Source organism: Magnolia sinica, chromosome 4 (genome assembly GCF_029962835.1).
Source record: "Magnolia sinica isolate HGM2019 chromosome 4, MsV1, whole genome shotgun sequence".
NCBI classification, from domain to species: Eukaryota; Viridiplantae; Streptophyta; class Magnoliopsida; order Magnoliales; family Magnoliaceae; genus Magnolia; species Magnolia sinica.
In genome coordinates this window covers 28,555,963-28,578,886 of record NC_080576.1, presented here as the reverse complement: position 1 = coordinate 28,578,886, position 22,924 = coordinate 28,555,963, and the positions used below count along the sequence as shown (strand labels likewise).

Here is a 22,924-nt window from a genome sequence, read left to right as displayed (position 1 = left end):
GAAAGAGAGAGAGAGAGAGAGAGAGAGAGAGAGAGAGAGAATAATGCAGAATGAGATATAGGGAAATGTTAATATAGTTGATGTACTTAGAATGTGTAGAGTGGAATGCGAATTAAATAGAGATAGACAAACTCTTAACTTCAATTACTTCTTTAATGGCAATTTTTATTTCTTATGTCAGGCAGCATGTCGACATATTAAAAATCTTTAAAACACTTCAAGCAGCACCTCCGGGTTCACTCCAACCCATGGACCCTCTCTGTATTTTTCTATCTCTCTTTCTACTCTCTGTTTTTTTTTCTCACTTTTTGTTTCTTTTTCCTTCGGTTCTTCTGTCTCTCTGTTTCTTTATATGTCTCTATGTATCTCTTCCTCAAACCCTCGGATCCTTTATATAAGTATTGGTAGCCGAATTCTGCTGCCAACGGCCATAATACCTCAGGTAGTGTTGTGGGCGCCCCTAATTTAAATCAATAATATATATATATATATATAATTATTAGTTTTTTGTTTTTTTCGGCCAATTGTTTAAATAATTGTATCTTCTCGTTGTTTGTTCATTTTCGGTAATCTTAATCTCGTTGGAAAGATAACCAAATAAGCTTCCTAACAAGACTAGAATCTCTTCAATCGGATTGTGTTTGACCTACAGAAATTATGTTTGTACAGTATATGAAATCGGTTATCTACAATTTGACCGATGGTCTATTTTTAATGATCTTAGGATCATTGGAAACGTCGCTTGATAAGATTTTCAATGCAACTGAAATCACTTCAATCGGATCCCCTTTTTCTAGTTTAAAGTGCAGCTAGAGTTTTTCCGTCTTTAGTCACTCAGCAATGCGTGGTTTTGATAAACGGACCGGATCTTCCTCATCATAACCCAGATCAGAGGAAACTTAAGTTTGTTAGGAAGATCATTTGACCACATTTCCAATGAATCATAAATCATCTTACTTAGTTAGAATTTTCCCTCAATAATACCATGGTCACCTTGTATACAAGGACGACTGCACTTCTCTCAATTTTGAAAATATGACCTCTTACGCCTCAACACAACACTATTCGGGAAGACTAAGTGGTACAGAGAATGATTCATGGGTAGAAAGAGTTTGTTTTATCCTTTTTTGCACATCGGTTGCTATATATAGAGAGTTTCTGGGGTTTTAAAGTTCAGATGCATAGTCGTGAAGAAATCGCTACTAGATTTGGTGTTAGCTGATCATGTCTGTTAGTTGTCTTCGGCACATGCCAAGTATGGTCCCAGTTTGATCCGTTTGGATTTTTAATGATTTTTTAAGCTAGCAGGAGAATTTATTGAAGTTAAGCTGAAGCTCTAAAAGTGGCTTGCCCTCGTTTTAGGTGGGGTGTCTACGAATCCCCCTCTTTGACAAAGGTTGCGGGAAGTCAAATGTCAAAGTAAGTGGACACCCCGCCTTCCATATTAGATGTAAACGTGGTATAGTTTATTCCTATCGGAGTGTCATTATTGAAACACTCGTTTAGTTAAGGAGTAATTCTGATATCTCTCGAGGGTTGAGGAAAACATTGTGAACTACGCATTTTGCGGCTTTACAGGGCATCAAATCACAACCTTTTCACATCGTAATTGACAGTTTGCATCGAGGGTGGTTAGTGCCCCCGCGCTTTTTGCGGCCTTACAAGGATCCGCCTAACATATTTGATTTTGAAGAGTAGTTCTCGATGTTGCACAATCCCATAGGACCGCCTATAAGATTAGTCTTTGTAATGGGCAATTGCCTGTGGTTTTTGCGGCTTCACGAATCTCCTACATTACAATGCATTAGGCTGACAAGCATCCCAGATTGGAATCACCTCGAGTTATTTCTTCGCCATTTGATTCTTCAAGTCTGACACTGTGGTTATAATAGCCTTTTCCCATTGCTTGAAGTGCAGTTACGCTAACTCGGATATATATAATTCGCATTCCAAGATGATCGGAGTGACACTGAAAGTTCAGTCCGATCGTCACATGTTCCACTTATGATTTCGGAGAAAATTGAAAACTTAGAGAAAAGTAAAATCAATTATTACTTTTGGTTGATACCCACTAAGAAGTATAAAGAACCACCTAGTGCCTCAGATACCATGCGCATTGTATTTTTAAATAGTACATTAAGCTGTTTTTTTAAACATTTGTCTAAAATTGGGCTACGAACCCGATGGTCGATTTGGATTTCATAAATACATCTCCGTGGAGCCATCCCAAGCTGGCCGACCTATGTGAATGATATTTTTATAATTTATATTTTTAGTTAAATAAACAGACCGGCTTTGAGTTAAAGATCACGAGTTAAGCTAGGGTTGAGAATTTCGACCCATTTAATAATTAAATGGATTATGTTTGGATTGAACTCTCCTCATTATAATCCAAGCCCAACCTAACCGGGCCATGGCCACCCTAGGGTGCGGACAGTCACATCGTATGGGAAGTGGATTGTGTCCTGCCCGTGTCTGATCCATCCCGGCAAAGGGCTTGTGGCGGCCCACCGTAATACATAGGATTTATCCAAACTGCTCATCCATTTTCCTAGATCATTTTACGGAATGAGCACAAAAAATGAGGCAGATACAAAGTTCAAGTGAACTACACTATAGGAAGCAGCTGTGATAATGGCACCCACCGTTGAAACCTTCCTAAGGGCCATCGTGATGTTTATTTGCCATCCAACCAGTTCATAAGGTCATGTAGACCTGGATGAAGGGAAAACACAAATATCAACTTGATCCATAACTTCTGCAGCTCTCAAGAAGTTTTTAATGGTGGAAGTTCAATCCCCACTGTATGGTCCACCTGAGCTTTGGATCCACCTCGTTCTTTGGGATAATACCTTAGAATGATATGAAAAAATGGATGGACAGTGTGGATATAACCCATACATCATTGTGGGCCCCACAGCGCCCTACCTGGACGGATTATGGTCCAAGCGGGGGCAGGACGCAAACCGTTTCACATCGTATAACATCTCCGTTGAGAAGCTATGCACAGCTGCATGAGCCCAGTGAAGGTGGGCTCATGGTTCAGTGATCCAAACCATTAATTTTATGGTCCCAAACATGGATGGGGAAATCCCCTTTTGATCATTACCATGTTGAATGGTCACTATTGCTGAACTTTCTCATCAACCATATGCATGTAGGTCATTTGATTGAACGATTTCAATCTTCCAACAGCAGAGATTTTCAAGACATTCCCAACGATATTCGAGCCTAACAACAAGTACCTGGTTTCAAGTGTCCAGTATCCTGTTTGGGTGAGACTCAAAAGAAATACCATCTGTATTACATCATTATGATTAATTTCACTTTTCAAAGGTTTAAGTTAACCAGGCCATGGAAAAACGCTACATGTGCTTCACTTGTCCATGCAATCGAGTTTAGGTCTAGTACATCAAATATGGAAGCTGGACCTGAACCATGCTCTCCTGGTCAGGTCTGGGTATGGGTACGCCAGTACCTCACCCAAACCCAACTCTATGCTCTCCATGTTGCATCAATCCAATCATTGGATCTGAACTGTCCATTTAAGTCCAGAAAATATTTCATGGGAAAAGATGCAAAAATAGAGAACTGATCATCAGACAATCCAATATATATCCTTGAATGGACCTCTTTTTCTTTTTCTTTTTTTGTATAAATGATATTTTGACCATTCACATTCAGTTTAGTTGCCTACCTAATGAAGTGGTGGGATCTCGTATGTGTGCCATGTTTAATGTGTTTGGACTATATACACACTTGTAGATTAGCAGGGCAATTAAGTAACTATTGCTAAACTGAATTACACTTCCAAACGTGTAAGATTCCCAAGCCACACATCAAGCAAGCTCCACTATGGATACGATAAGATCAACAAAATTGGATTTTATCCATCTTTGTTAAAAGGACCCTAATAGATTGCTTTTGTTAGGCAATCCCAACCATCCCATCCTTAAAAATAAGGATGGATTGGATCTTCTTTTTTTTTTTTGAAAGGTCCAATGAATGCAATTTTTGCATGGTGGCCTGTTAAAAATGTGTTCTGGACTTAATGGACAGTTTAGATTGTTCAATTAGAGTATCCAAGTTATGGATAAGATCATCCTATCAATACAATAAAGACCAAATCATCCAACAGGTGCAATAGGGCCAAATCAAGGATTAAGGCTTCTTCTTTTCTTTTCTTTTTGTGTGGTGGCCCGTTATATGTGTTTTGGATTTAATGGACAATTCGGATTGTTCAATTGGAGTCTCCAAGTTATGAATTGAATTGTCTGAATTGAACTATCAAGTTTCATTCTTCCTGTAAAGCAGGAAGCCCTGTGGGATTAAAATCAACAAATTAAATATGTAAGGTCAGACCCACTTAAATCAAATAGTTATCTACCAGGCAGGGCTTGAAATGTCAACTTTGGATAATTCGGGCTCATATTATAACTGCAGAACTGTGCACAGGATTCATACATCTGCGATTTGCAGTGGTTATCCTAGCTGCAGCCATCATGATAAGGCTAAAATAACCGCACATTACATGTCAGAAAAAGAAGAGCTTTGACATTACTATAACTGGAAGGTATCCAATCTACCAATGCAATTATTCTCAATGGTCATGTTCAAATGAATAAGGAATGTTTCATTCATTTACAGAAAATTGTTCGTGGCAGTAGTCAATTGCCCAGCACAGCCTAAGTTAACCCAGAAAAATAGTTAATAATGTTTTTATATATCATATCATAAAAATTTACATTCTATGCTACCAATTTTATCATCATCATCATCATTCCACTCCACTCCGCGAATCTGTTCCACCATTCCACTTTATAAGGGCCAAACCTTCGGATAGACCATAGGTTATCAAGTCTTTTCTTTGTACCTCTATTCACGTCCTTCTAATTCTTCCCCTTGCCCTTTTAGAGCCTTCAACTTATACCAACTCACTCCTTCAAATCAGCTTGATTCTTGTTTTGCACTGTAACCATTCCTCAGTACTTCAACAGAGTTTTGAACTCAATTGCCAAACTCCCAAGGCATTTTATAAAACCTCCCAAGCTTCAAATCATTCCAAAAATTAAAATCATCTAATGCTTCGTTTTTTGGAAGATGACAGGGCATCCCCACCCCTTTTATGGCAAGACGAGACTATTCCCTACAGATATTGTATTCGTTGTTTCTTATTCTTGATATTGCACGTTCAATTCTACTTTATTAGGAACATCAATATCGAAGGAAGCAACATCACTGACGCAGGGATGAACGTGATGAGGATAACTACTCGGAATCCACGGAGCTTCTCTGGACTCCTCACAGAGACTTCTCGAATCCACAAGGAAAGAAAGCAGAAAATAGAAATAAATTCTAATAAATTCGAAATTGATTAATTGCCGAATAAAAATGAGTTCACAACCCTTTAAATAGGGGTACCAAGCAATGGAAAAGAAATCAGAATCAAACTACAACTCAAACTCCTAGAATCCGCGACTTACTATAAATAGTAAACTTACTATTTATAGACGGTCGTGATGTCTACTAGTACGCACGCGAGGTTTTCGGCCAAAAATAGTAAGTGTCCTATTTGGCTTCACCAAACCGTTCTCCTAATTATTCTAAGTTCTTTTCACGTTGGGCGCAACTCCTAAAGCCCGACAGATGAAGAGTTATAATCAAACTAAAAATTACTATTTATAGTAAAAACGAAATTAAAACAGGGAAGGTTTTTCGCAATTTCGGGCTACGCAACCCGGCGTAGCTGGGTTGGTTGGCTAAAGTAGCTCGTTCTACCCCAAAATCATATATTTTACGTCAGGTAACTCATTCCAGATTGCGAGATACGCCCAATCTAAGGTCCGACGGTCCGGATCACTTATGTCGTCAACCGGGCCTTTTCTAATCCATCTTAGCCATGAAACTGTCCGCGACCCACTCTACATCAGTCCCCTCAACTTCAAAAGAACTCATCCTCGAGTTTTCATCCTGCTCTGGTTCATGATACTCGGTCAGGTCCGCAACGTTGAAAGTCCGTGAGATCGCCATGTCATCTGGAAGATCAACAACATAAGCGTTGTCATTGATCTTTCGAATGATTGAGACGGGTCCAATCTTCTTATTTTTCAACTTGTTGTATGTCCCGGTCGGAAATCTCTCTTTACGCAGATAGACCATAACGCGGTCGCCCACCTCGAACGCTTTTTGTCGCCGATGCTTGTCCACTTGTTCATTGTATTTCTCGTTCGAGGCATGTAGCTTGGTCTGCACTTCTGCATGGATGCCCATGATCTTGTCTGTCATATATTATGCTGCAATACTCGTGCTTGGGTGCTTGGGTAGAGGGACCAAGTCAAGTGTGTGGCGAGGCACTCGTCCATAGATAATCTAGAACGGTGATCTCCCTGTCGAGCGGTTCACCATGTTGTTGAATGCAAACTCTGCTTGAGACAAGGCCAAGTCCCACTGCTTTGGTTTTTCTCCTGAAATACAGCGAAAGAGGTTTCCCAACGTGCGATTCGCAACTTCGGTCTGTCCATCAGTCTGTGGGTGGTAAGCACTGCTGAATTGAAGTCGTGTATCGAATCGATTCCATAAAGTCCGCCAAAAGTGGCTAATGAACTGTGTCACGATCGAAAGTAATAGTTTTGGAGACCCCGTGTAGCCGTACGACCTCCCTGAAAAATAGATTCGCCACGTGTGTTGCATCGAGGGTCTTCTCGCATGAGATAAAGTGCGCCATCTTGGAGAAACGATCTACCACCACGAACACCAAATCCATGTCGCGTTGTGTACGTGGGAGACCAAGCACGAAGTTCATTGATAAATCCTCCCAAGGACCGTCAGGCACAAGTAACGGGGTGTAGAGGCCCATATTTTGAGATTGCCCCTTGGAGATCTGACAAACATGACAACGTTGTACGTCTTTTCCCACATCGCGTACTAATTGCGGCCAGTAATACCACTCTTTCACAAGAGCTCGCGTCTTGTCTCGACCCAGGTGTCCACCGAGGCCACCTTCATGTAGCTCCTGAATAATCTGCTCCCTCAGAGAACTTTGGGGGATGCACAATCGATTCCCTTTGAAGAGAAAATCGTCCTGTATATAAAGGTCACTGGGGTGACCTTCTTGGCACTTCATCCAAGAATCTTTGAAGTCCTCATCCTCGGCATACAGCTCCTTGAGACAGTCGAAACCGACCACCTCGTTACTCATCGTAACAAGTAGTGATGCATGACGGCTAAGTGCATCAGCAACCTTGTTCTGCTGCACTGACTTGTGCTTCAAAATGAACGTGAATTCCTGTAAAAACGCAACTCATCTAGCATGCACACGATTCACGTTAGTCTGACTATTAATAAACTTTAATGCTTGATGGTCAGTGTACAAAACAAACTCTCTTTGAATCAGATAATGTCGCCAATGTCGCAGCGCCTGAACAACTGCGTACAACTCAAGCTCATAAGTTGACCACTTCTTTCGGGCTTCGCTGAGCTTCTCGCTGTAGAAGGCAACCGGCCTGCCTTCCTGTGATAATACTCCTCTAATTCCAACGTATGGAGCGTCACACTCAACCTCAAACAATTTGTCGAAATTAGGAAGCACCAAGACCGGTGTTGTAGACAAACGATGCTTGATCTCATGAAAGCTCTTGTCAGCTTTATCGGTCCACTAGAATGGCCCTTTTTTCATGCAATCTGTTATAGGCACGACTATGGTGCTAAAATCTCTCACAAATCGACGATAGAAAGTCGTCAACCCGTGAAAACTCCTCACCTCATGAATATTTGTCGGGATCAGTCATTCTCTAATAACTCGCACATTTTCATCGTCTCCACGAATGCCTGTGGACGTTACAACAAATCCTAGAAACAACAGGTTGTCAGTTAAAAAACTACATTTCTTCAAGTTGAGCTACAACTTGTTAATTTGTAGGACTTGGAACACCTGCCTGAGATGTTTCTTGTGCTCCGGCTCATCCTGGCTATATATCAATATACCATCAAAATATACAACCACAAATCGGCCAGTGAACAGTTTTAGAACTTAATTCATCAAACGCATAAAAGTACTTGGTGCGTTCGATAGGCCGAAGGGCATGACCAGCTACTCATACAACCCTTCCTTGGTCTTGAATGCCGTTTTCCACTCATCACAGGGTCGAATACGAATCTGATGGTACCCGCTCCTTAGATCTAGTTTAGAAAACACCTTGGCTCCTTCTAACATATCGAGCATGTCGTCCAACCGTAGTATTAGGAACTGATATTTGATAGTAATTTTGTTGATTGTCTGGCTGTCGACACACATGCGCCAGCTTCCATCTTTTTTTGACGTTAATAATGCTGGCACGGCACATGGGCTCATGCTCTCTCTCAAGAGACCCTTACGGATCAATTCCTCCACTTGCCCCTGAAGTATCTCACACTCCTTCGGACTCATCTGATAATGATGGCGGTTGGGCGGGCTAGCCCCAGGGACGAGGTCTATGTGATGTTGGATGTCCCTCATGGGGGCAATCCATCAGGTAAATCCTCAAGCCAGACTTCTTTAAATTCGTTTAGCAACAGTCTTAAACGTGGAAGGATGTTTGAGGGTTCCTCTTCCTCGCCCATCACCACTACGGCGTATACCTCGCTGGTTTCCTTGGATTCCTCCATGAAATCCCGAATGGTCAAGAGGAAACTCCCCTCCACTTTAGAAGCTCCAGGCTGGTTCTCTGGTGTCATAGGGGCAAGGATTATTTTTCAACTATCCTTGACGAATACATAGACATTATCTCGTCCCCGATGGCGCATCACGGTCCGACTGTCAGGGTCGACTGAGTAACATATGACAAGCTTCCATATCGACCACGTCGCAAAGTATTTGATCCTTATAATTTTTGTCAATTGAAAACGAGATAGTGCATTGTTCAGTTACCTTGGTCTCATTCACCTTTTTTATCCAGCCAATTGAGTACGATGAAGGATGTTTCATCGTTGGTAGCTGCAACTTGTCGACCATCACTCTCAAGACGATGTTCTTGCTACTACCACTGTCTATAATCACATCACAGACCTTTCCTTTGACGGTACACCAGTGTACGAAATATATTGTGTCGTTGTATATGTAATTCCTTTCGTGGGGCATACAGTAATCGCCTCACAACTAGAAATTCGCCATGATCCTCGTCCGTCACTTCATCGCCACATGTTATTTCTTCAGTGGTTTGTTCATGTTCATCAAAGCGATGGTCTTCTTTTGCGGCCTCATTTTCAGTGGCCCATTCGTTTATAGTCAAGTGTGCTACGAGACATCGAGGACAAGTGTTTGATAAGTGGCCTGGTTGGCCACAGCGGTAACAATTATTCGACCTTGGTCGAGCACAAGGATTTGGAATCCTACTCGGACCCACTATTGTGGGTGCTGCACGTTGACGTCTGGATGAGCCGCTCCCTGTATCACGGTTTGCGGTTGTAAGAAGTTGAGGTACTGGGTCTTTTCCTCGTGGCAACACTGGATCCTGCGTGGGACCCGTTATAGGGGGTCGAGTTGAAGGATATGAACGAGCAAGAGCTCTTGCAAGTTATGTTTCTACCTACCCGCCAATTGAACTGCTTCATTCACGATCCTGACTGGGTACATCTGAACTCGGTCCTGAATTGTCAGTCACAACCCACCTATAAATCGTGCCACTTTCTGTTACTCAGATTCTGACTGATCGTTTCGTGTAGCCAACCGTTGGAATTCTTCAGTATAATCTGTGACAGTTCGATTTCCTTGTCTACAATCTTGATATTGCTGGAATAATATCTCTTAATAATCACTGGGGAGAAATCGTGATCGAAGAAGACATCTCATCCGTGGCCATGATGAGATGGGCGCCTTGTTCTGGCGAGCTCATGAGAGTTATAATTGTTCCCACCATGCAAAAGCACCAGATTGTAATTTAAACGCTACCAATTTTACCCTTTTATGATCTGGCACGTCCATGTAATCAAAATATCTCTACTTCGGCTAGCCAATCGAGAAAATCTTCTATGGGTAATAAACCGTTAAGACTAGGAAGTTCAACCTTACCTCGATAGTCTCTTTCAGCACGATCTAGATGATCACCTCCATGGATTGGTCGTCCGGCAAAACCCTCATTAAGGTCCTCGTCGATAGAACTTGAATCATCTGGTGTAACCCTACAGTTTGTCACTGGTAATGCACTACGAAAATTGGGGTTGCGTCGTACAGCAACCATGGGTGGGAGAGCCACCATGGGTGGGGGAGCAACCAAAGGTGGTGGAGCACCGCCTAGGGCTCGGGACGGAAGTAGCGCATCCGCAAGACGGTCGAGAGTTGTCTGCAGCCCTTGCATTGTCAAGTGACTCACCTGGTGGAAAGCTTCCATTCTTTCCGAAAGATAACGAATCTCTGGATCACCATCCACAGGACTTTGATTCATACCTTCATTGTTTATCATCGGCCCGAGGGGAATCCTCGCTTTGATACCAATTGACGCAGGGATGAACGTGATGAGGATAACTACTACGAATCCACGGAGCTTCTTTGGACTCCTCACAGAGACTTCTCGAATCCACGAGGAAAGAAAGCAGAAAATAGAAATAAATTCTAATAAATTCGAAATTGATTAATTACTGAATAAAAACGAGTTCACAACCCTTTAAATAGGGGTACCAAGCAATGGGAAAGAAATCAGAATCAAACTACAACTCAAACTCCTAGAATCCGCGACTTACTATAAATAGTAAACTTACTATTTATAGACGGTCATGATGTCTACTAGTGCGCGAGGTTTTCGGCCAAAAATAGTGTCCTATTTGGCTTCACCAAACCGTTCTCCTAATTATTCTAAGCTCTTTTCACGTTGGGCGCAACTCCTAAAGCCCAACGAATGAAGAGTTATAATCATACTAAAACTTACTATTTATAGTAAAAACGAAATTAAAACAGGGAAACAACCATCAATCTAGGGGTTTTTCGCAATTCCGAGCTACGCAACCCGGCGTAGCTGGGTTGGTTGGCTAAAGTAGCTCGTTCTACCCCAAAATCATATATTTTACGTCAGGTAACTCATTCCGGATTGCGAGATACGCCCGATCTAAGGTCCGACGGTCCGGATCACTTCTGTCGTTGACTAGGCCTTTTTTGATCCATCTTGGCCATGAAACTGTCCACGACCCGCTCTACATCAATCACCCAATGTAAAATAAAATAAAATAAAATGGAATTCACCGATGGATGAGTGTGTGATCTAGGTGGTGTTGGAGCACGTCTCCTTTAGTTGTCATTGTGACAACTCCAATTCAAACCCACAACATATACTGCAATAATTAATTCAATTCACGAGCAATCATGCACTGAGTAAAATGACAAGCATTGAAAATTACTACATGAAGACTCTAATCAACCAGAGTGGTTCTAGATGGGATGACACCCGCAATTGTATTATTGCACAATCCAAAATATGAGATGCCTATATATATATATATATATATATATATATATTCTCTTTTTTAATGAGATGCCTATATATTGAAGTGACTACATCAGTGCTAAATTATAAAAACTGATTTTCACACTAATTATTATTATAGCTTGCAACTACAAAATACTTTGATATATTTTTATATTTTAATGCCTGCAGAAACGTGGTGAAGGATTTTCGGAACAACCCTGGAAAAAAAATTTCAGTACGGACCATGCCAACAGCTACAAATCACGAGCACAGACCAAATCGCTTGAGAACCTTGGGAATTTCACATGAGAGACATTTGAATCGAACCCATATAAACATAGCCCTTATAAGAGAACCAAGTTTGATTTTCTGATGCAGGAACACAACTTGAATCATCAACAGGTCTATTTCCACTGGGACTGCACAGGCTGGGCCATCTTCTTCCAGAATGCAGAAGAAGAAAAAGACTGCCCCAGTCTCGTAGGAAGTGCTAAACAAGCTCGATGGCATTTCCTCATCTGTGAAAGATTACACGAAGACAAGCATCACTAAAGCCAATAGATGGAAAACACTCAAAACATCTCATAGCATACAAAGAATTAGCGAAGCTCTTCACTCGAGAACCACTAAAAACAAGGCACGAGTTCTATTGAATATTTGAGAGATTGAAGATGGCGATTGTTTAATGTTGTTTCCATCTTTTAATTAGATGCTTGTCATTTTCTTGAATTGAGCATTATTGTTAAATAATTGAATACTTGAGTTTATTTTAATCTAACTGTAGATTTTATTTATCCATTTGTGGTGCCATCTAAATTAGATTTGTACAATGTTCATGCATTTGCCTTCATATGGTTTGGCAAGTAACTTTAAACTTCTAATACTGCAACCAAGGTGTGCCATAATGGTAACGGTAGGCACAACAGTCCCCATGGCTACCGTTATGCGTAATGGCCCTAACTGGAGCCTTCATGGTCATTAAGCCCCCATGATAGTCAATTTTCTTTAAAGAAAAAAAAAAATCCATAAAAATGTCAAAAAAAAAATCCAAATTATTGAGAAAATTCCAAATATGGATTCTTTCGTGATTTTGAGCATTATTTATGATGGTGTAACAGATCATTCTTCAGTAAGAGTGTTGTCTCAACCCATCTAATGATTTTATTAACTTGACAGAATCCCAAATTGGCCCGAAATTCATGCAAACTATGACACTTATCCCACTAATGCACATTCCTAAGCATTTGATATCATTCCGCGGCAAGAAATTAAAAATAATAATAATAATAATAAATTAATTAAATTAAATTCGGATGAATAACGTTGCCAATTTGAGAGACCCCACTCAAATGCCCCAAAATTGGCCCAAAATTCATGCAATTTATAACACACTTTCCGCTAATGCACATCCCCAAGTATTTGACATCATTCTCCTAAGAAACCTCTCCTCTGATTCCATAGATCCCTTGTCAATCTTTATTCTAGTCCACCCATAGATCCATCTACAATTCCATCCATCAAGCCTCTAGCAGATTTATCAGTTGATGCTTCGTTAGGTTTGTCCCTCGATTTCTCTTGCACCAGATGTATTGGCTGTTGTGGATCATTTGATTGGAATGAAAATTTGAATGGGCAAATTGACTATATGAAACACTTGAAAAATAAACGTAATTATTCTGTAGCAAAATTGTTCAGACTACTTGGGTAGAGAACCCGATCTTAAGATCTGATTTTAAAGGCTCAAAATTGAAGAAGAATCTTATCATCCAGTGAGATGGCAACCGTGATGGCAGCAACAGGACAAAAGGCAGCCAGCTTAGGTTAGGTTAGCACTAATCCAGGAGCAGAACCAACCACTAAAATATGGCCAAACTGGACCCCATAGCTTACATTACCAAAGGAACATGCCTCAAGTCTGTCAAAAAGATTGATAAATGGATCTGATCATTTTTTGGACCCATACTTTCAATCAAATAACACAAACAAGATCTACAGTTTATATCATAGAGAGATCTGGCCACCAAAGCTATATCCATCAGGCCTGATCTCTATTCTGGATGAATTTTGGACATCAAAATAATGACCCAATGGTCCAAAATAGTGTCAAAATGATTTATGAGGAACCCACACGTGGTCTCATACGTGTGCCAGAAGGGATATAAAGCGCAGGCTTCCTAGGACCACATGATTGACAATTTAACTTTTATAAGTTTAGTTGCAGGATCCTTCTAACCAGCGCTGTCATGTGCAATCGCATAAGTGATTATGCGATCACACAATCGCATACATTGGCTCAAATCGCATGTCATGCAGCAAGTATGCCATGGTATACTAAAGTATGCGATGGTCATGCAATGCCATAATCGCATGACCACGGCATACAAATGGCATAATGGCCATCGGTCATATTTCTTGTAGATTGTAATAAGTTGCAACTTGTAACTTGTATTGTATACATCAACTCATCAAGATTCAAGTCATCAATACAATTTCTATGTTTGTAGTTTTCAATACTTAATTCTTAGTGTAACTTGTTGATTGTTTAAATTTGTTTTGTCATATATAATATAATACAACTGAACGTATAGATGGTCTAATACCCAAACTACAATGAAGTAAATAAACCCAATCCAATCACTTGTAGTAATTAGACATTGTGTTTCTTAATTTTTGAGAATTTTTACGATTTTTTTCCATTTTTTACACACACACACACACACACACACACACACACACAAAAAGAAGAAGAAAGAAAGAAAAAGCCGTCAGCCTGAGAGAACGCTTATGCGATGGCACAAGCGATCAGCCCAGGCTGATAGCTTATGTGATTTGACAACACAGCTTCTAACTAGATGTTGCTCCCGCTTCTAATCACACATAAGACTGTCACTCCCGCTCCTGCTTCCTACCTATTTATACTTATTTACATTAATAGACGCTACCCCACACCTGCATCCAAATCTGTTTCTGCTTCACTTTACAGTTCGTGAAACTATAGTTTCAAGTACATTGGACAGTTTCCTTTATCTGGCTACAGTCCCCGTCAGACCAGAACTCCCTATTTGTTTAAGACAACTACATTTACAGCACAAGTAAGATGCAATAGATACAGATTCCTTTATTTTGATGGAAGCAAACCTGCTCTTTACTTTACCAGGAAACTTCAAATGACATTTGTGTGTATGGTGCATGTATCAGTACACAAATATATATATAAATATATATATATATATATATATATATATATATATATATATATATATATATATATATCCATATTCGAGATGTTCACTGTTTTCTGTTATTGTCCATTCACTTCATATCCTGTGTGTGATTTATTGGCAATCTGAAGTGCTCAGGAGTTCCTATTTTCTGCTACTAGTACCGAGAAATCATATCCCAGCACAGGAGTGAGCCCGTGAACTGTTTCCCCCAAGGAAACTGAATCTCAAATTTAATTTTAAAATTGAGCTTCTACCAATTTTTAGTATCAGAGCAAGTCTTTTCCTAGGGATCTTCTTTGTTTCTGTTTTATATTTTCTTTTCTTCCAGAAATCCACTCAATCATGCCACAAATTTCTCCCAAACTAGATAACCAACCCATAATTCCCTTCAATCCCCCAACTGCAACCTGGAACCCTAATTTTTCAAACCCTAAACCCAATTCTTCCCCAATCTTACAACTGAACATCCTGAAGCATAATTCTAACCCTAAACCTCATCCAGCTCACCCCCTTCACCCAAAACCCTATTGGAAACCCTCAATCCACCCAAATCCTCAATAGCAACCCTAATTACATAGAACCCTTCAACGGGACACCTTATAAACCCAGATTCCATGCCCTTAAAAAAGCATCTTAATCCAATCACAACTCGAATCCAACCATAGAACCCAATGCATCTCAATTTTCAAACCTTAATTCATATGGAGACCCTATACACTAATTGTACATCCTAAACCGTCCTATCTGCATTCAGTCTTCCCAATCTAACATCCTAGCTTTAGGGGCAGCTCCCACTTCAAATTGCACATTGGACTGGCAGTCCTGCTCCCATTTCCTGGCTATTTATACTTTGCTAACCCTCTGGAACAGACACTTCCCTGCCCTCACACCGAATTTGTTGCCTTATTACATCACACTTCCTTCAACTTTAGTCCTAAAGTTAGCATTCTTTAATCGTGCTCCCTACTGACCCTGGGATGATACAATTTGTTGGGAAGGCTCTATGGATGGCTAACTCTTACATAGCTTGAAATGAATACCATGAGAACATTGATCCCATTATGAGGGTTGGTTGATATGGAAACCTTTTGTACATCCAAGCCTCTCTTGTATTGCATAGCAACAACTTCACCATGAAACTCTGACTGAAATCTCTGTCCAATCAGCGGGATCTCCTCACCTTCCATTTGTCCCTATGCGTGGCTAATGTGAATCAGATGCGTTTCTCTATATTGTGATAAAGCCAGGAAAATCTTGTCCCATTTTTCTGGCCATTTTCCTGCTGCATGGACAACAAGCCCTTCCATTCTTACTTCGACGGAGACCTGGGCAGCTGATTTTTAGGGCAATAAATATGGTCAGATGATTGCCTTGTCGTCCTGTATCGACATATACTGTGAGCTTGGAGAGAGGATGTCATCAAATTTCACAATCTGAAGTTAAATCTGACCCAAACAATTAAAAATATAACTTTAGCCTTAATGTTGCTCTTTAAGGATCCTGCAATCATATTCTTATAGCTTCTCACCCAAAAAAAAAAAAAAAAAAAACTGTGGGTGGGTTTCCACCCATCAAAATTTTCTTCAAGGAGGAAGACTCCCTGCAACAATCAAGTTAAATATGGATGGGGTCTCTAATGGGTTGTTTGTATGTATAGATCCCAGGATCCGGGGGTTTATGATGTCTGCATTGTAATTTTCAAGGAGGAAGAATCCCTAGAGGCAGGGTTAATGTTGTTACATGGAACTCAAGATTGTATTTGGATGCCAAAATTCCGGAACTCATAAAATGAAATATTGGTTCGTACACCTACACTGAACAAAGAGAAGATTTCTTTCTACTTAGGAAAACAATGAAAATCTTGTGTCGGGAGAGGATTTTATTAATAAAACTTGTGTTAGGCAGGGTATCCCAAATCGGTTACGTATCGGCCGTAACGGCCGATACGTAACGGTAACGGTGGGACCCGTTACGCGATATGGGGTCGAAACGGCCGTTACGGAATTCTGTGACTGTAACGGTCGTTACGGGCCATAACGGCCGTTACGGACCCGTAATGGCTGTTATGAGCCTTGAAAAAAAAAAATAGAAAAAAAAAGAAAGAAAAAAACTTACCTTTTTTCCTTTCTTTTCTTCTTCTTCTTCTCTTTCTTCTTCTTCTTCTTCTTCTTCTTTTCGGGCAGCTGCGCCCGGCTGCTTCCTGATCTTCTTCTTCTTCTTCCTCTCTCTCCCACTCTCTCTCTCTCGCTCTCTCTCTCTCAATCTCTTCTTTCCCTCTTTTTCTTTTCTTTCTTTCCCTTTTTTTTTCTTTTCGTTTCCCTCTCTCTCCTTTTTTTTTAATTTATTTGCAGCGGCTGACTGCCGTGGGTACGTGTCACGCAAAAGACGACCGCTGACACTCCTCGAGCTCCGAGTACGGACGGTTCAAAAGGAGATCAAAGTTATATGGGCTCGACAATGATGTATTTATTACATCTACACCGTTCACCTATTTTCAGAGATCATTTTAGAGCACCAGCGAAAAAATGAATTATAACCAGAGATCATCTGGACCACACCAAAATAGCAGCAGGCATAATGATTTTCACGGTTAAATGATTTTTAGGGCGCACGGTAACGTTTATTTTCCATCCAATCAGATCAGACCCGAGTGGGCCTCACCGTAATGTATATATTTTATCCATATCGTCCATCCATTTTGCCACGTCATTTTAAGTCAGGATTCAAAAAATTAGTAATATCCAAATCTCAGGTGGACCACACCATAGGAAATAGTGGTTATAGAATACTTACCATTAAAATTTTCCTAAAGTCCACTGTAATGTTTATTTTCAATCTAAACTGTTAATTGAGTTACATTGACGTGGATGAAGGGAAAACACACATGTTAGCTTGATCTAAAACTTTTTTAGCCCCCAATAAATTTTTAACGGTGAACATTTAATTATTATTGTTTCTTACAGTGCAATCCACCCGAGCTTTGGATGTGCCTCATTTTTGGGCTCATGCTCTAAAATTATTTAGCAAAATGGATGGATGGTGTAGATATAACACATTCATCACGGGTGAGGCCCAAAAAACTTTGACACATGTGTTGCACTTTACATCTGAGTCCCTCCTAATTCAAGCCTTAAAAAATTGTACACGAGACATATATTAACTTGAAATTTGACAATTAAATTATGGACTGCAATTGCTAACTCACAATGCCAAAATTAAATTATTTGAATAGTTTTAATTGTTAATTTGTGAACTTTTATTTTTAAAAATAGGGCCTTTTGATTTTTATTTTTTATTTTTATGATTCACTATCCAATAAACATCCACCAATTTATAAGTGGGATAATGACAATAAATGGCATGAATTTGAGGCTGATTTGGAGAATAAATTAGTCCTCCAAGTCAGCCCCAAATTGCCAACGCCATCTACCTGAATTTAATTTCATTTTTTTAAAGAACTATTGGGAGAAATGATATCAAGATGTTAAGTATATAAATTACATATTTAAAAAATTAAATATATGAATTTTTTAGTCAAATTCAAGTTACCTGGTTAAAAAATTAATCAGACAGGCCGATACAACTTCTTACCAAAGAGTGGACCGTTACACTACCATAAACATGTTCCAATTTATAAATGAATGCATATTTGGAATGCTTAGAATATTCTGGATTTAATCCATATTTTTTCATATTTTTTTAGCAAAAAAAAAAAAAAATTGCGCCGTTACGGGCCGTTACGCCCCCGTATCGCCGTTACGCCCCCGTATCCGTATCAGTTTCGGAGGGCACCGTTACGCCAACCGATACCGATACAGGACACCTTGGTGTTAGGAGATCAATGTTATTAGTACATACACATTGCAAGTAGAGTTAGGGAATAGAATCAAGGGACAGTCTAGGATGGTATGGATGGACTAATGCAAGGAATTCCAAACAGGGAAAGGATATTTGTAAGAAAAGACTTAAATGGTCATGTGGGAAAAGAAATTAGAGGATATGAGAGTGTACATGGAGGATATGATTTGGGGAGAAGAAATGAGATGAAAGATGTTATCCTTAATTTCGTTATGGCTTACAATCTAGCACTAGCAAACACATACTTTAAAAGGAGAAATGAACATTTAATAACTTCATAAAGTGGATCACATACAAGCCGGATAGATTTCTTTGTACTTGGGAAAACAGAATGATCAATAGATAATGATTTGATAGGGACATCACGCGCACATGAGCATGCACACCACCCCCTACACACGTACGGAAGGAGAGGAAGGGCCCCACCGTCGATCTGGCTCGATGACGACGTCTAGGGAGGGCCTCCTAGTTAGAAGACGAAATTATGGTTCATTAGAGTTGGCCCGATAGTTAAGAAAAGCTCATCATGGGATATCATGATCGTGGCCCACTCGTTGGATTAAGTTCATACTTTAGGTTTTGCTTATTTATATTATTTAGAACATTATGAACGCTTTAGATTTCTTTGATTGGTTTTTATTTTAGTTTACTTCATCGCCAAGTAATAGGTTGCGCACATGGCGCGAGTTTTAGGGTATAGGGTTTTCTTATAAATAGGCACCCCTTGTAGTTCTTTTAATTCATTGAAAAAATAAAAATTCCTACGTGTTTTTTTTTTCTACTCTCTGAGTTTTGAGTTGTGGAAAAATTCAAGTGGGTGCGAAGCCCTCCCTTTTCGAAGGGCTAACTACCGTGGTGCGAAGCCACACCTATCCCAATTCGCTCCCACCTTTTTCCATCCATATTTCTCCTCCTACAAGCATTCCATCTACAAATCCATCAATAGTTGCAGCCGTTTTTCTCTCTACAGCAGATTTCCAGAATCTGGCCCTGCAGGAGGGCTAAAACTTCGGTGGAGCACCACGCACAAACCGCGCATCGGATCGAGTTGAGATTTAGAGGTTTTGGAGTCCATCCCTGGCCGACCGGGGCTAAGGTGGTCTTTTTCTAAATAGTGGGCCCCACACACATGCGGCCACCATCACGCGCACGTGCGTCTAGGCCATTGTTGTTGTCCACGCACAGGAACTGTCTTCCAGTTTAGGTTTTTTTCTTATTTTACCCTCTCATACCAGTTTTTCATAAACCCTAACCCTAGATTGCATTATCCTTACTTTATTTGCCTCTTTTCTCACCCTAGGGTTCCTTGAATTGAAATTGGTGAATCCCTTAGATTAGGGACTGGTTACTATGCATGTGTGGATGATTTCTATTTCCCGTTGAGCATCATTTGGTCCATAATTTTACTGATCCAGTCCTAGCTTGTGTAGGCCTAGACCAGCACAGATTCCCCTTACTTGAATATTTGAACTTTTGTGCGGGATGTGGAATTTTTATGTTATTGTTTCTGAATTAGTATGATCTAAGCCTGAAATCTTGCATATCATATTTAAATTTCATGTCCTGCATCATGATTGCAGTTTACACCAAGGAGTCTGATTGCGCAGCATATGTTGATGGAAACTAAAAGGTGTCCAAAACCAAGTGGTGGAATTTAAAAGAGAAAACAATGTTATTGATAAATAAATTGATAAAAGAAGTAGAAGGTCGATGCAGAAGTGTCATGTGAAATGAGATGGTTAAGTGCATCAAACAAGTGGCAAAAGATGTTTTAAGAGTATCTAAGGGAAAAATCAATCACGTAAGGATACTTGGGGTGGAATGATGATGTACAAAAAGCTATTCACAAGAAACATTACTGTTTTCAAGCCTAGCAAGGGAATAGAAACAACAAAAATTTTCAACAATATAGAAACGTCAAAAAGATTGCTTAGTAAGTAGTGAGGCTAAACTTAAGCCTTATGATGATCTTTACAATAGATTGGGCACAGGAGAAGGTGGGATTATGGAAAGATGTCTGAACTAGCAAAAAATGAGAGAGAGAAGGGGGGGGTGGGGGCTAGATCATGTTAGATGCATTAAGAGCGATAACCACAGTACTAGTAAAGGACAATGGCTAGATCATGTTAGATGCATTAAGAGCGATAACCACAGTACTAGTAAAGGACAATGATATCAATAAAAGGTGAGTAGCTATTTTCAGAACTTAATAAATGACAGCCACTCCGAGAGCATAGGGTAGAGGGAACCATAAACATAAATGACGCCAGAGACCATAAATACTCTCGTAAGATTAGGATATCCAAAGTGAAAGAAGCTTTGAGAAAGATGAAAACAAGAAAGGCCCTCAAACCAGATGGTGTACTAATAGAGTTTTGATTGACATAGTTGTCCAACAAGATTGTAAGATCAAAGAAAGTGTCAAACGATTGGAGGAAAAGTATTGTGGTACCCATTTACAAGAATAAGGGAGAAATACAAAGCTTCACTAACTATCGTGGGATTAAACAAGACATACTCCAAAATTTTGAGAGAGAGTGATTGAGCAAAGACTAAATCATGAGACAAATGTATCAAAAAAATCAATTTGGTTTCATGCCTATGAGGTCTACCATTGAAGTTATTTTCCTACTTACACAATTGTTTGAAAAATATAGGGGGGTGAGGGAGAATCACCTAATGGTCTTTCTTGACTAAGAGAAAGCATATGATATGATCCCCAAAGAGTTAATCTAGTGGATGTTGGGAAAGAAAGGAGTTTCAAGAGGATAAATTGACATAATTAAGGATGTGTACAACTACGTAGTAATAAATGTAAGGACCACTAGTGGAGAGACAAGTGCGTTCCCAATTACTGTAAGCTTACACCAGAGGTCGTCATTAAGCCTGTACCTTTTCACATTGATTATGTATGAGTTAATGGGGCATTTGCAGGAAGAGATCCATGGTGAATGTTGTTTGCGGACGACATGGTTTTGATTGACAAGATAAGGAATTCATCCTACTAATGCATATCTCTATAAATTTAAGCAAATTTTTTTAAGAAAAGGATAAATAATGTTAATCTGATTTTGGTACCCTTGAACGCCCGAAGACGGGCCCAAAATTTGTGCAATCCATGGGGTTCCATCACACCAATGCATATCCCTAATATATACACTATTTCCCTCAAGAAATTTGAGGTAAATAATAATAATAATAATAATAATGTTGGATGAATGGTGTCGGCCCGTTTTCGGTACATTTGAATGACCAAAAACTCCAATTTTGTCCAATCTATGGGATCCATCCCACTAATGCATATCATTCATCTATATCAATGCAAACTCCAAAAGGGGGATGCAAATAGATCAAAGAAAGAAGAAAGAGATTGTGGGTAAAACCCCACCAATCATCCCCTTGAAAGCTAGAAACCGTGAAAAATCCACTATACCAATCTTCCACCGAATAAAACTAAAGAAAGAAACCTAAAACTGAATTTTTATTCCAAAATCACAATAATGCATTACACCTCCATAACATAGCCTTATATAGGCTTAAAACCAAAAAGAAAAGGTCTAATAATAGAAAATGACCAAATTACCCTTAAATCATAATAATGCATAACACCTCCATAACATAGCCTCATATAGGCTTAAAAACAAAAATAAAAGCTTTAATAATGGAAAATGACCAAATTACGCTTAAATCCTGTCACAACCATATGGGCCTTACGTAAATGGGCCACCACTCACGCAAATGGCCCCAGAAGTGCATGATCTTGGGTTTGTTTGAAAGTTTACTCAATAAGCTAACAAAAGGGACCAATTTCATGTCATACATAAATCATTTGGTGATGCCGTAAATGTGGCCCGCCAAGAAAGTAATGAAAATACAAAGGAGAATTTATTAACTAATCATGATTCAATCTCATCCTAAATGCTAATTAAATAAATAAAACCTATGAAATTGATGACCATATGACTTGTCCCATGGGGCCCACAAATTAGTTGAATGTTTATCCTATACAATTGATTGGGTCCAGATCATCAATCAAGACAATTGTGAACGGTTGGATTGATCAAATCTTAGATCATTCAGCTTGTGTGCCATTTTGTTGCATCAATTGGTGAGGGGGTTTTTTGTGGTCTCTAGCATTCGGCTAGAGGGTTATTGGGTTCTTTCCCACAAGCTCTTCATTTTTTATATTTGGATCCCCTTTTAGGGCTTGAATTAATAATTGATGCAACCAAATGGCCACATAAGCTAATTGACCTAAGATCTAATCAACCCAATTATTCATATTCTATTAATTGATGATTTAGACCAAATCAACGTTTTGATGAGACCAATGGGATGGATCAATAGTCAACTTAAATTGTGGGGCCTATTGGATCAATCATATGGCCATCAATTTCATTTTTTTAATGT

At 39.6% G+C, this 22,924-nt stretch overlaps 1 protein-coding gene across 2 annotated transcripts in view; it reads right to left on the bottom strand.

Moving 5' to 3' along the window:
* Nucleotides 1-11,530: 11,530 nt before the first annotated feature.
* Nucleotides 11,531-22,924, bottom strand: part of LOC131242905 (E3 ubiquitin-protein ligase RING1-like) — a 32,812-nt gene continuing 21,418 nt past the window's right edge. Inside the window, exon 2 of one of the 2 annotated variants that reach the window (XM_058241888.1) lies at nucleotides 11,531-11,950. The gene's annotated coding sequence lies outside the window, so the exon portion shown is untranslated. Of the gene's footprint in view, nucleotides 11,951-12,484; nucleotides 13,026-22,924 lie in introns of those variants that run through there. The other variant, XM_058241889.1, reaches the window with a different exon arrangement.